Source organism: Octopus bimaculoides, chromosome 8 (genome assembly GCF_046866305.1).
Source record: "Octopus bimaculoides isolate indiv1 chromosome 8, ASM4686630v1, whole genome shotgun sequence".
Classification (NCBI taxonomy): Eukaryota; Metazoa; Mollusca; class Cephalopoda; order Octopoda; family Octopodidae; genus Octopus; species Octopus bimaculoides.
In genome coordinates this window covers 47,973,056-47,986,547 of record NC_142935.1, presented here as the reverse complement: position 1 = coordinate 47,986,547, position 13,492 = coordinate 47,973,056, and the positions used below count along the sequence as shown (strand labels likewise).

Sequence of the window (13,492 nt, the reverse complement as noted above, 5' to 3'; positions counted from 1 at the left end):
GGTCAAGTGATCATGTAGATGAAGCTCTTTTGTTTTGTGTAAATATGGTAGTTCTATGGTTCTATTCCAGAGGGATTTCAGTCATCAATACTTTTAGGTAAGGAGAATCAATTCATTCGTCTTCACTGACATCCATCCTCAGCAGCATGACACTCATCCATCAGAAGGTGTACAGTGCATTTAACAAAGAGCATCTCCAGGGTTCATTCTGACGTTTCACACTTTAGCAGTATGTTGGCGATAATAATGAGAATCATCACCACTACCCACACCTTCATCATCATCATTGCCATCATCATCTTCATTGTTTTTTGGCAACATTTAATTTGAATTATTTTGCTTTGATTTTGCTGTTTTATTACATTTTTAAAATTTCCCTGTGCTTGCATGTTTTTCTGATGAGTTTGCTCTCTCCCTGAATTCACCACACACCACCCCACCCTACCCAATTTCATTCATTACCATAGCAACAGTATGAAAGTGTGCAATATCATTTTGTTTTTTTGTTGTTTGTTTTCCTGAATACCAGACCATGTTTATAGTTAATTGCCCTTCTCAAACCTTTTTAAGTATCCCAATGTCACTGATAATTATCAGACAAGTTTTGTTTTTTTGTTTCTAAAATCATGGGTACAAACCCCTTCTTCCTGATTAATCAATAAAAAGAAAAAGAAAAAAAAATCACTTTTGAAAATCTTTGTTTTAGGTAATGTTTATCTCTTCATTGCCCACAGGGGGCTAAACACAGAGGGGACAAACAGGGACAGACAAAGAGATTAAATCGATTACATCGACCCCAGTGTGTAACTGGTACTTATTTAATCAACCCCAAAAGGATGAAAGGCAAAGTCGACCTTGGCAGAATTTGAACTCAGAACATAATGGCAGACAAAATACTGCTAAGCATTTCATCCGGTGTGCTAATGATTCAGCCAGTTCACCACTGTTTTAGCTGAAATTCTAACAACTAGTAGGAAGTGACTGCACTTGATACAATATCTACTAATCTGGATAGGGTGAGTTAAGTCTATGAAGATATCTCTATCTAAATGATATAAAGGTGAGAGAAATAGATTTCCTTATTCTTTTAAGCTTTTACTTGTTTCAGTCATTTGACTGCAGCCATACTGGAGCACTGCCTTAAAGGGTTGTAGAATTGCTAAGACAGCAGCAGTATTTAGAAAACTGACAACACTTTGGTGTAGCAATAACATAAGTACAGAGCTGAAGATTCATCTGTTCAAAACAGCAATACTGGCAATAGTGATTTATGCAGCTGAGACCTGGAAGATGACAGCAAAAATCACCTGCCAACTCGACGTATTTCATCAGCGGTGCTTCAGAAAGATCCTAAGAATCACTTATTAAGGCAGAGTGACAAATGAAACCATTCTCTAAGCAGCAAGAGTAAGGCCCCTGCAAGCAATTGCAACTGTATGATGAATGAGAATGGCTGGACACATACTAAGACTGCCAGAGGAAAGGTTTGCCAAAACAGACATGGGCTGGATGCCACTGGAAGGTAAGAGAAAAAGAGGCTGGCCAAGGAAGACATGGTGTAGTACCTTCAAAGAAGACCTACGCAGATTGAACAGTACCTGGGAAGAAGCATACCGGTTGGCAAGAGACAAAGATAATTGGTGACCATTGACTGCATGATGTGTACTCAAGGGCACCAATGAACCTAAGAAGAAGAAGAAGAAGAAGAGGAGGAGGAAAGAAAAGAAGAATATTTGTATACATAAACATATATACATATATACACACAACCACGTGTGTATGTGTGTGTTTGTGCTTATGTTCTACACAGCTATCATTATTGTAATTTAACTCACAAGTAACACAACGTTACACAAGAAGAAGATATTTTCTCAAACTGCAGCACCATGAGCCCGAGCCTGATTCACAAGGCTTTTAATGTAACTGTCTTAACCACACAACCTTCTGTGTAGACATAATCATAGAAAGAGTTAAGATTCTTAGAAGCATACACATAAGGAAATGAAGTTACATCAAAATAAATAAGTTGAAAGCAATATATCAATACTTTGAATAACAACAAATAATATTTTCTTCTTTAAAATGTCTGAATGTCTGAAACAAGTCATTATTAAGATTATAATTTCCAGACTATTAACCTTCTACTTAGAATATATTTTTTATTTATTTCAGTCATAGGACTCTATCCATGCTGAGACAACATATTCATGGAGTTTTAATCAGTCATATCAAACACTCCTAATACTTATTTCAGTCTGGCTTTTATTACGTTGATTTTTTTTTTTTTTGAATGACAAAATTAACTTTTGGCATAGAGAGAAGCAACTTTACATAGGCTGCAGCCCACCCATATATACATAAATATATATATATATATATATATATATATATATATATATATATATACACTTGCACACACTCTTGCTCTCTCTCTCTCTCTCTCTCTCTCTCTCTCTCTCTCTCTCTCTCACACACACACAAGAAGTATTTTTTTTTGCAGTCTTCATCTACTAGATTTCCCCTTCCCTCTTAAAGTATTGGACAACTACATGTGAACTCCCTGGAGAAAGCAACTATTATAAAGGAGATAATTAGTTATTCATTACTGTTAATGGGAATTGAAATTTGAATCTGAAATTAAGAAATTACAAAGAAGAAGTTAGTTAGAATTCCCACATTAATTTTCTTCTTTGTTTGCTTATTACAAAGTCCTTACAATTTCTAGTTGGTGGTAACCATGTGTAGAACTATTTCATTCTTTTTTAGAAGTCATCAACATGACACTTCTTAGTTCTCAATTGAATATTTCTTCACAAAGTGAGAGCATTAAAGATGAAAATAATTACAAATCTAGAGAAATTTTATGTAATGTGTAATATTTCTCTTTTTCATAGAATGATTTCAGTTTAGAAATCACAAAAATGAGAGAATGTTCTTTGTGTTTACATACGGAATAATAGTTATTTCCTAACGAATTCAACCATGTGAAAATGCCTTATAGTAGCTAACAATTTCAGCTTCAGCTGTTACAACTCAAATGCCTCAACAAACCTTTTCCTGATGAATTTTTTGCGGTGTAGAGAATCACTTGAAGCTGTTATTTCTTATTAGTAATTCATTGTATTTGTAGCCAAATGGGTTACAATAAATGAAAATTGACCTAGATATATCAAACCCAGTTGTGAAGTGAACTTCTTTAACCACAAAATCATGCATATACTTATATTCACGACAATAACATTTGAGTTACAATACGTGTGTGTGAATGTGTTTTGGGATGTGCAAGTTGATACACATGTATATGTATAAATGTATGTGCTATACATATTTTTGTATATATACATATACATATGTGTACATGCATACACACATATACACACACGCACCTATATATATATATATATATATATATATATATATATATATATATATATATATATATATACTCTATCATATTTTCCAGTGATGTAATTAGACCAATCTCTAATATTATATTTTATTCCCACCAAAATTAACATCATACCTTTCCATAACCTGTAACCTTTTATCTCTTTCAAGTTACATCGAATTATTTCATCTTTATCTTTTTACTAACTTTCCTTTGCCTAGCACCAAATACATCAAGAAACCAGCAATGAATCTTCTGTGTTGTCAATGAATTATTTTGCTCAATAAAACAGCCAACTCATCATTAACAAATTTCTTGTTGTCTATAAAATCCAGGTAACATATCCTACCATAAAGACAAGAAATCCATGTTCAAAAGCAACATTTTGAGTGCTCCTTTTAATTAGCTAATTCACCAATTCTATTTAATCAGAGCTAACTAGAGCGTAGTCAATAGGAATAGTAACAATGACCAAATGCAACCGTATTTCCAATCACTCCATAAAGTAGGACTAGTTTGGTTATGCAATGCTGGAATAAATCACCAACAAAATAAGTAATATCCAGAAGTCTGTTAATTGTAATACAGCAAACATGCAAGCCTACATTTGATAAGTATTATTAATTAAAGTCTAGATATATCAGGTGAGTCTTTAAAAAAGCTGTTTCAAGTCTTCAAAGCCATCTGTTTGAAAGGTGCCCTCATAAATATCATTACTGCTTTTGAACTTGAAATGTAACCCTATTGCAGAATTAATGAGATTATTAATTATCAGCAATAAGCTCAAGAGTGAATGACACTCTGACATGTTACTTTGCATCTGAAGTTCAAGTGTTTAGCTCAGAGTGATATTATGATTGTGTTAAATCTGATAAGTAGCCAATTTAACAGCCAATGTCTTCTTCCCACAATCACACTACATTCAAAACAACTAAACTTTCCAAACAAGCTGCAAGGGATCACCATCAATGTAACTACTTCTTTTGATAAATGTATGAGTTAAGGATCTTTCAATAAACAGCTGTTTGTCTTTATATGATGATGAAATTCAAGTCTTAAATGTTATGACAGAATTTCCAGTAATAAATACAGGATAGTCGTGATCACAATGACCATCATATTGTTTTGGCGCAACCCAGATATTTTATCCACAAATATACAATGCTTAACACTAGCTGGTACCATTCTATATGTTTTCTTATTGAATCATATCAAATGTTCTATGGATATCAGGGTATATTGCATTTGGTTTGATATCATCTTAGTAAATATGAACATAGCTGATAAGTTCAATATTCTATATAATCAATTCCTTATAATTGGTTATAAACCTAACAGAGAATTTAGATTGACTGTAGCCACCTGTGTTACATACGGTATAATATACTAGAGAAATTGGAAGTGTCATGATATCATTAGAAATCCAATTCTGTAAATTAGATTCTGTTCCCATTTGAAGCTGGGATCCATCAGAATTGTTAGTGTTAGAAAAAGTGCCTTCTGGATTTCCTTCTGGCTCTTTACTTTCTGAATTCAAATTTTGCCAAGGTCAGCTTTGTCCTTCATCCCTCCAAGTTTGATAAAAATAAAGTACTTGACAAAATCAGTAAAGTACTTGTATCAATATAATCAATTAATCCCCTTACCTCAAAATTGTTGGCTGTATAACTAACTTAGTAAAAAATTCATAGATATTATTGCTGAACATTTAAATATAGGCACAGGTGTGGCTGTGTGGGAAAAAGTTTGGTTCCCGCCACATGGTTCCGGGTTCAGTTACCATAGACTCAGGCCGACCAAAGCCTCAGGCTGACCAAAGCCTTCTGAGTGGATTTAGTAGGTGGAAACTAAAACAAGCCCATCATATATATATACATATATACTCACATATATACACACATATACATTGATATATACATACCCCGCCCCCAATATATGTGTGCTTGTACTTGCACCCCACCACCACTTGACGACCAGTGTTGATCTGTTTATGTCCTCTCGGTAAAAGAGATCGATAGAATAAGATCCAAACTTAAAAACTAAATACAGGGTTCAATTCATTCCATTAGAATTCTTCAAAGCAATTACCCAGCATGGCTGCAGTCTAATGACAGAAATGCCCTTCCTAATGCCAACCACTCCAAGAGTGTAATGGGTGCTTTTACATGCCACTGGCACGGGTGCACTTGGCTTGACAGGTCCTGTACATACATTCATAAATACATACGTACATAGTACATACATACATACATACATACACACATACATACATATATATATATATATATATATATATATATATATATATATATATATATATATATATATATATATATATATATATGTGTGTGTGTGTGTGTGTGTGTGTGTGAATGTATATATATGCATATACATGAGGGGTGCTGAAAAGTTCCTGGATTTAAGGATATCACAAAAGGCTGGGTTGGGGGCCTAACCTTTTGAGTTCTTTTACAAGGTTTAGAAAACCTGAAGGACCACTGTATTACATGTGAAAATCTGAGTCGGGAATATGTTGAATAAAATCATAATTAACTGATCCTCCTATATTTTCTTTCAAGCACACTCTCGTATATATGACAGGCTTCTTTCAATTTACTTCTGCCATATCAACTCACAAGGCGGCGGTCAGCTTGGGGCTGTAGTGGAAGACACTTGTCCAAGGTGCTATGCAGTAGGACTGAATCTAGACTCACGTGGCTGAGAACCAAACTTCTTATCACACAAAAACCATTGCATTTCACAGCCATGGCTTACTCACCCAGGATTTGCTAATTTGGAAGCCTTGATATTTTATGATGAAGATTTAAATTTAGTAGTCATTAGCCAAGTATGTCACCATCAGCAACCAATAGTGTGTGACTGCAACAGTTTATGGTGATGGATTGTTGGTATGCTTGTAAAGATATTACCTTGCATTTATGACGCATTTCTGATTGTAGGATATCAGCAAATATAAGGTAAGTAGTACAAAGTGATGCAAATATGGCAAAACGCAAATGTAAGTCATTAATATTGTTATGGAAAGTGACAACACTGAAAAATAACTAGAATGCTAGTACACTAATGTTCTTGACAGTGCATGATATTAAGAAACAATGAAAGAAAAATTATAAGACATTTTACTGATACTGAATGTAAGAAAGTTACCTCCCAGATATTACTCAACTTTGATGTAGATTGTGCACAGAAACAAAATCTATTTTGTCAGTCGATTTATGTAAAAATATTACTGATTTTGTTCTTAACTTTTACATATCTGAAGGCCTATTTTCTTTTCTTCTTTATTTTTTTCTTTTAGTCTACTTATTTTGTATTGCAGTAGAATAAACTTGTACCGAAGAACTAGCACTTTAAGTTAAGCAACAGCTAGGTTTTAGCTTATGTAAGATGTATCAGTATCCATAATGCAGCATTATATATATATGAATTAGTTTAGCTTTTTCTTACCCCTAAGCTGTAATAGTTCTGAAAATCCACTACTCAGGAATCTATCTGGTTCCAGGCTTGCTGGATTAATAAGATTCAATATATACTAAGATAGAACTATCCCAATATGATGTAAATGGAGCAGAATTGTTAACCCTGAGGTTAAGATTTCAAACTTTTCTATTCCGAAAGTTTGATTGGCAGATGTTTAATTACATCCATTTACATTGTAATTTTAAATCCTACCTGGATTGACATCACATTTAAACCCTCGAGGAATGATAAAATAAGGCATAAGTCAAGTTCAAATGTTAAGACAATATCGACTATATATCGCTTCATATGTTTATGTTTCAAATCATTATTTGCAACATATGAGTGACCTTATACGTATAATACAAATAGAAGGTGTTGTTCTTGTTGTTGTGGCATTGGAAGTGGTGACAGGGGGAAAGGATGAAAGCAATAGAGTTAAGAATAACAATAGAATAGTCTCAGACTACGTATTTTTCCACTGTCTAGTTTGTCATGTTGATAACTTGTTCAAAATATGATTCAAACAACAGCTTCTCATTCCTCTACTTCCAGTTGATTAAATAACAATGACTGGTATATGAAGATTGATTCTGTTAAATATATTTCCTTACGAGAAAATTGGCCATGTGCCTAGACAGAAGTAATCATTATAATGTTGCTATCAGCATTATTATTGTTGTTATTATTGAGTGAGAGAGTAGCAAGTGTCATCAAAGTGGTAGTGGGGTGCAAATATACGAAGCCCAATATACCCATCATGACTACCCATCTGATAAGAGTACACCAGGCACATGCATCACAACCATATGTATGCTACGTGTTAATCTCATATCAAAATTTTCAGTGCATGACCTTACAGGCAGGGCCCAGTAAGAACTTTCTTCAGGTCGAGTAGCCCATCCCACTCAAAAAGTCCTTGAATGATTATCATTATTATTATTATTATTATTATTATTATTATTATTATTATTATCAGTAGTAGTAGTAGTAGTAGCAGCAGCAGCAGCAGTAGTAGTAGCCATCGTCGTCGTCGTCGTAGTAGTAGTAGTAGTAGTAGTAGTAGTAGTAGTCAAGGCAGCAAACTGGCAGAATTGCTAAGCAAAATGTTTAGCAGTATTTCATTCTGAGTTCAAATACTGCTGAGATCAACTTTGCTTTTAACCCTTTTAGGGGTCAATAAAATAAGCACCACTTGAGTGCTAGGGCTGATGTAATTGACTTATCCTCCTCCAAAATTGTCGGCCTTGTGCCAAAATTTGAAACCATTATTATTATTATTGTTGTTAAGGTGATAGATTAACTGCATTGATAAAGTATGGTGTTAAATAGGAATTGCTTTGTATTATATGTCCTGGCTCTTTATGTTACCTGTTCAAATATCACCAAAGTCACTTTGGCTTTTCATCTTTGCAGGTCAATAAAATAAAGAGCTTGTCATGTACTGGGGAGAATGAACATGGATGTGGTGGATTTCCTGAATTATTAGAATCTCAGAAAAAGTAATAGCCTCAGATTTATCAACTAAAGCTTCTGTCCCACCACATTTTCAGGCCTTGTTCCTATCTTAGAATCAACTGTTGTTACTATCACCATCATCATCATCATCATCACCACTGCTATCACTGCAAACAGTGGCAACAGCAGCATCGTTGTCAACATCATTACTGTTGCATGAAGTGCCACATTTTACAGAGCTTCACCCAGAAGGCACTTTTTGTCAGGATTAAGTAATGAAAACAAAAATGTTTTTTCGAAGTTCACTTTACAAAGAGTTTCAAAATTTTAAACATCCATCCCATTATCAGGAATCTTAAAAAAAATTTCATCTTTAGACATTGTATTTTATATAAATATTTTTGCAAACTTCCATTTTACTTTGCTTATTAGTGATTCAATATAGCCTCCTCTATAGTTGTGAGAGGTAATGCTTGTTTACCAACTACATAGTTCCGGGTTCAGTCCCACTTTGGGCAAGTGTCTTCTACTATAGCCTCGGGTCAACCAAAGCTTTGTGAGTGGATTTGTTTGATGGAAACTGAAAGAAGTCTGTCATATATATATATATATATATATATATATATATATATATATATGTGTGTGTGTGTGTGTGTGCGTGTGTGTGTGTGTGTGTGTGTAAATGTATGTATGCATGTATATGCTTGTGTGACTGTGCTTGTCCTCCCACCATCGTGTGACAACTAAGAGCAAATCTGCATGTCACTGAAAACAGTTTGAATAGTGTCTTCTGAAGGACTTTGAAATCAGGGATTATGGAATCCAATAGTTTCACCCTGACAGTGCTACAGGGATTTTTTCTGGGATGACAGCCATATTGCTGTCATCAAAAACTGAACCTATCCAAGATGTATGAAGGAGAATAAAACTGTATGTATCAATGTTGGCACATTGTTGTATTTGTGGGTTTGTGTCATGTTACTATTTCCACATTTGGCACAAATTTGGCTATCTGTAAAGTTTATTATGAAGATTGAACTGTCACCTTGATTTGTCAAGTGGTTGACAGCCTTATTCTGCCTGATGGCTAAGGCAAGGAAAATTGTATGATGAAAAGCTGTCAAATGGCTTCAGGACAGAACTTTTCATCTCAGACTGAGCCCTCATCATCTTCTTCAAGTACCTCTCAAAGAAAAGAATGAATTTAGGGAGCAATTTGAAAGTGTTTAGTAGATTTTATGGAAGGTCAATGAGAGTAGCAACTTTGGTATATTTCAATAGGCCAACTGTAAATATGAAGTTTTAAGTCAGGGACAAGTAATGAGACGAAGTACTTCCCTTTGATAAACTAGGCTTGTGTGTAAGGTGCCTTCAGTACCTGAATGTAGTCATGCCCTTGTCTTTGAGGATCCTTTACATTCATATACTGTTATCGCTATTTATTGTTATCTGTTTATTAAAGTATATTTGTGTTTGTTGATATCACCTATTTATTTTAAATGTCTATTATTTGTTGTTTTTTTTTATTGTGCCTGTGCACTGTCCCCAAAGCTTTGGGCTCAAATGCCCAATAAAAGAGATCATATTACCATCAATATTTATCATTTTCATTGTGATTATTATCAATATCATTTATTTTATTTCCCTTCAGACAAGCAATGGCATTATTACCAAAAGTACACAGACAGAGCACTCACTATTGCACAAAGAGGGAAAATGATAATAGTACAGTGCCATGGAAGAAACATTAACCACACAAACTTTTCTTTTGTGTAAACCTTACATTAAACTCTTCCTAAATGGGAAAACTTGCTTAATAAAGGTTTAAACATAAAACGAACAAACTTTCATTTCGTTTTGCCTGTCGCCATATTGCTTCATGGTTTCCACAATCATACATGAATATATATTGATATATATGCACCATGCTTATAATTCGGCATTGTTACTTGTTACATCCTTGCTTGTTTTTTATGTTTGTGTTTATGCATGTATGTATGTATGTATGTATGTATGTATGTATGTATGTATGTATGTATGCATGTATGTATGTATGTATGTATGTATGTATGTATGTATGTATGTATGCATGCATGCATGTATGTATGTGTGTATGTTTATCATTTAAATCATACTTCTGAGTAAGCATGCATGTAGGTTTTCTATGAATGGAAAGAGGGATATGTATATACATGTATGCATGTTTGTGTCTGTGCGTGTGTGTGTGTGTTAATGAGACACAGAAATAGAGATCGATAGATAGACAGACAGACAGATAGATAGATTGATAGACAGACAGACAGACAGACAGACAGACAGATAGACAGACAGATAGATAGATAGGCAGATAGATAGACAGACAGAGAGACTGCGAAACAGACGGACAGAAGACAGACAGACACACAGACAAACAGATAGATACTGATATGTATATTATAAAAATGTCTGTCTTTTTACCAAACTGAACAGTAGTGAGTATAAAGAAAGCAAGTACAATCAAACATATAGACATAGAGAGAGAGAAAAAGGGAAATAGACAGAGAGAAAGAGAGAGAGAGAGAGTTGAACAAAGAGAGTGAAAACTGCATTTGTATAAGAGTGCATATTTAAAGGCATCTTTGGATGTTTTTGTATCATATTTATATTTGTGTCTTTTGCTCGAATACAGGTGTACAAATTTGCACAGCTCACAAAAAAAATTGAAATATAAATAAACATCAACATTAAAAGAATATTTTTTAAAATGCAAAGTAACTATTATAACAACAATAGCAATGTCAAAAGATAAAAAAAAATGGAAATGAAAGTACTGCATCCACTATGATAAATAATGAAAAACATATTTTTAAAAAATTAATAATAAAATAATAAGCATAGCTAAGGATATCCACCAATATCATATACAATATCCTGTGTTTCATTGTGATCACAAAATCAAAGACCAAATTGCTTGGAAGAATTCCTTTTATCTGTGAAATTCCCTTATACCTCTGAGATTTGGTGGAGGTTCATTTTAGCAACAATCATTTTGGCTTTATGATTTTATAAAGCAGAGTTATTTACTTAGCATTTTGTTTTCTTTTTTTGTCAAGGAAATGTGATGGAGACTGGAGTTGGAATTCCCCGATTTTGGTTGTGTCTCTCAAGTGGAATACGCAAAGAGTCCTCAAGGTATATTTTGGCTAAGTGAATAGCAGAATAATTGCTTTTATTCATGTAGTGATAGACTGTTTGGTGTCTGAGAGTTTATATTTGCACATGAACTTGTGAAATGTATCTGTGTACGCATATAAAATTCTTCTTAATAACATAGCTGTATGTATAAATATTTATATAAGCTTAAATATGTGTGTATGTGTATATGTGTGAGTGTATATATATATATATATATGTGTGTGTGTGTGTGTATATATATATATATATATCGATAGATAGATAGATAGATAGATAGATAGATATACACATATATATATATATATATATATATATATATATATATATACATACATAAATGTGTATGTGCATGTTGTGTGTGTATATATATATATATATATATATATATATATATATATGTGTGTGTGTGTGTGTCTGTGTGTATACAGTCAATTCGAAAATGTTAGATCCACATTCGGGATTTTATAATGCAAAAAAATTCCTCTGGTTAATCACTATCATATATATTAGGGTATATTATAATAATACATATTATTACTATTAAAAGAAAGAAAAGAGAGAAAGATGGAGGTATGAATGATTTATTTGTATGATATAAAGTTGTTGAAATTTTTTAAAATAACAAAACAAATAAATTAAATGTTGTAAAGCTCAAAAAGAATGGGAGATGCAAATAAACCTACATGTATGTTTCAGTTCTAGCCCCTAGTTAATATGGAATTCTATGTTTCGACTTCTGGCTTAGAATTACTTATCAACTAGGGGCTATAATTGAAATATATATATATATATATATATATATATATATATATATATATATATATATATATAGAGAGAGAGAGAGAGAGAGAGAGAGAGAGAGAGAGAGAGAGAGAGAGAGACAGAGACAGAGAAGAGAAAATTGAAAACACAAATTTTAGGCAGTCAAACAGATTCCCGAATGCATTAACGAAAACATTCAGTCAAAATAGTTGAATCATATATATTTATACACATCCTGCATTTACAGGTATGAATATTCTCCAAGAGTATAAAGAATAAAACCAAACGTACTTGAAAATATAGAAGAAATATAAAAATATATAGAAATACATATAAATAAAGATTACATGTGATCATTTGCATACGAGATGTAAAACATTTTATTAGAAATTTTTGATTCTGATAGTTTATATTATGATGAAATTTACCAAGGAGGACATCATCCTGATTAAGGAGTCGATACATATTTGGAGTATTTAATTTCTAACCATGACCAGTAATGTATCCCTGAAACGCCTGTAGATGGAAAATTCTCCAATTTTTAGATCCTAGTTTATTTGTTTGGTTTTTTTTTAAACATGATGTCTAGTGTAATTTCCATCTTATATTTTATATAAGTGATTGTTAAACGATTTAGGTGGTTTGCCATTTTAAAAACTGACGTTTTTATTCCTAAATTTACCACACATAACTCCTTACATGTAATTTTTTATTCATACATAATTTTATATGAATTTTTATATATTTTCATATTTCTTCTATATTTTCATGTATGTTTGGTTATCTTGATTAAATCTACCCTTAGAGAATCTTTATACCTGTACATGCATGATTTATATTGATGTGTATAAATGTATATGATTCAACTACTTTCATTGAATGTTTTCATTAATACGTTCAGGAATCTGTTTGATTGCCTAAAATTTGCATTTTTAATATATTATATAGCAGCAACTCTGTCTAAGAATATCTGAAGAAGGAATTGTATTCCGAAATATCATCGGGATATAGATAACTAAATTGCAACAGGTATATAGTCCATTTTTTGTATTATAGTGCATTGTTGTACCACTCAAAACTTTTTATCCTTTACAAATACACAATGCTTCAAGCAAACTACAATACTCTCCTATATATATATATATATATATATATATATTATGTATATATATATAAAAGATAATAAGAGTGAAAAAACTACAGAAGGCTTGTGTTACATGGTTAAAGTAT

At 32.7% G+C, this 13,492-nt stretch overlaps 1 long non-coding RNA gene across 1 annotated transcript in view; it reads left to right on the top strand.

Annotated features, from left to right (window-relative positions):
• The window catches only part of LOC149134396 (uncharacterized), a 51,722-nt gene extending 40,210 nt beyond the window's left edge, over positions 1 to 11,512 (top strand). Inside the window, exon 3 of the long non-coding RNA XR_016242767.1 lies at positions 11,419 to 11,512. This is a non-coding gene — a long non-coding RNA (uncharacterized LOC149134396). The remainder of the gene's footprint in view (positions 1 to 11,418) is intronic.
• Positions 11,513 to 13,492: the final 1,980 nt, after the last annotated feature.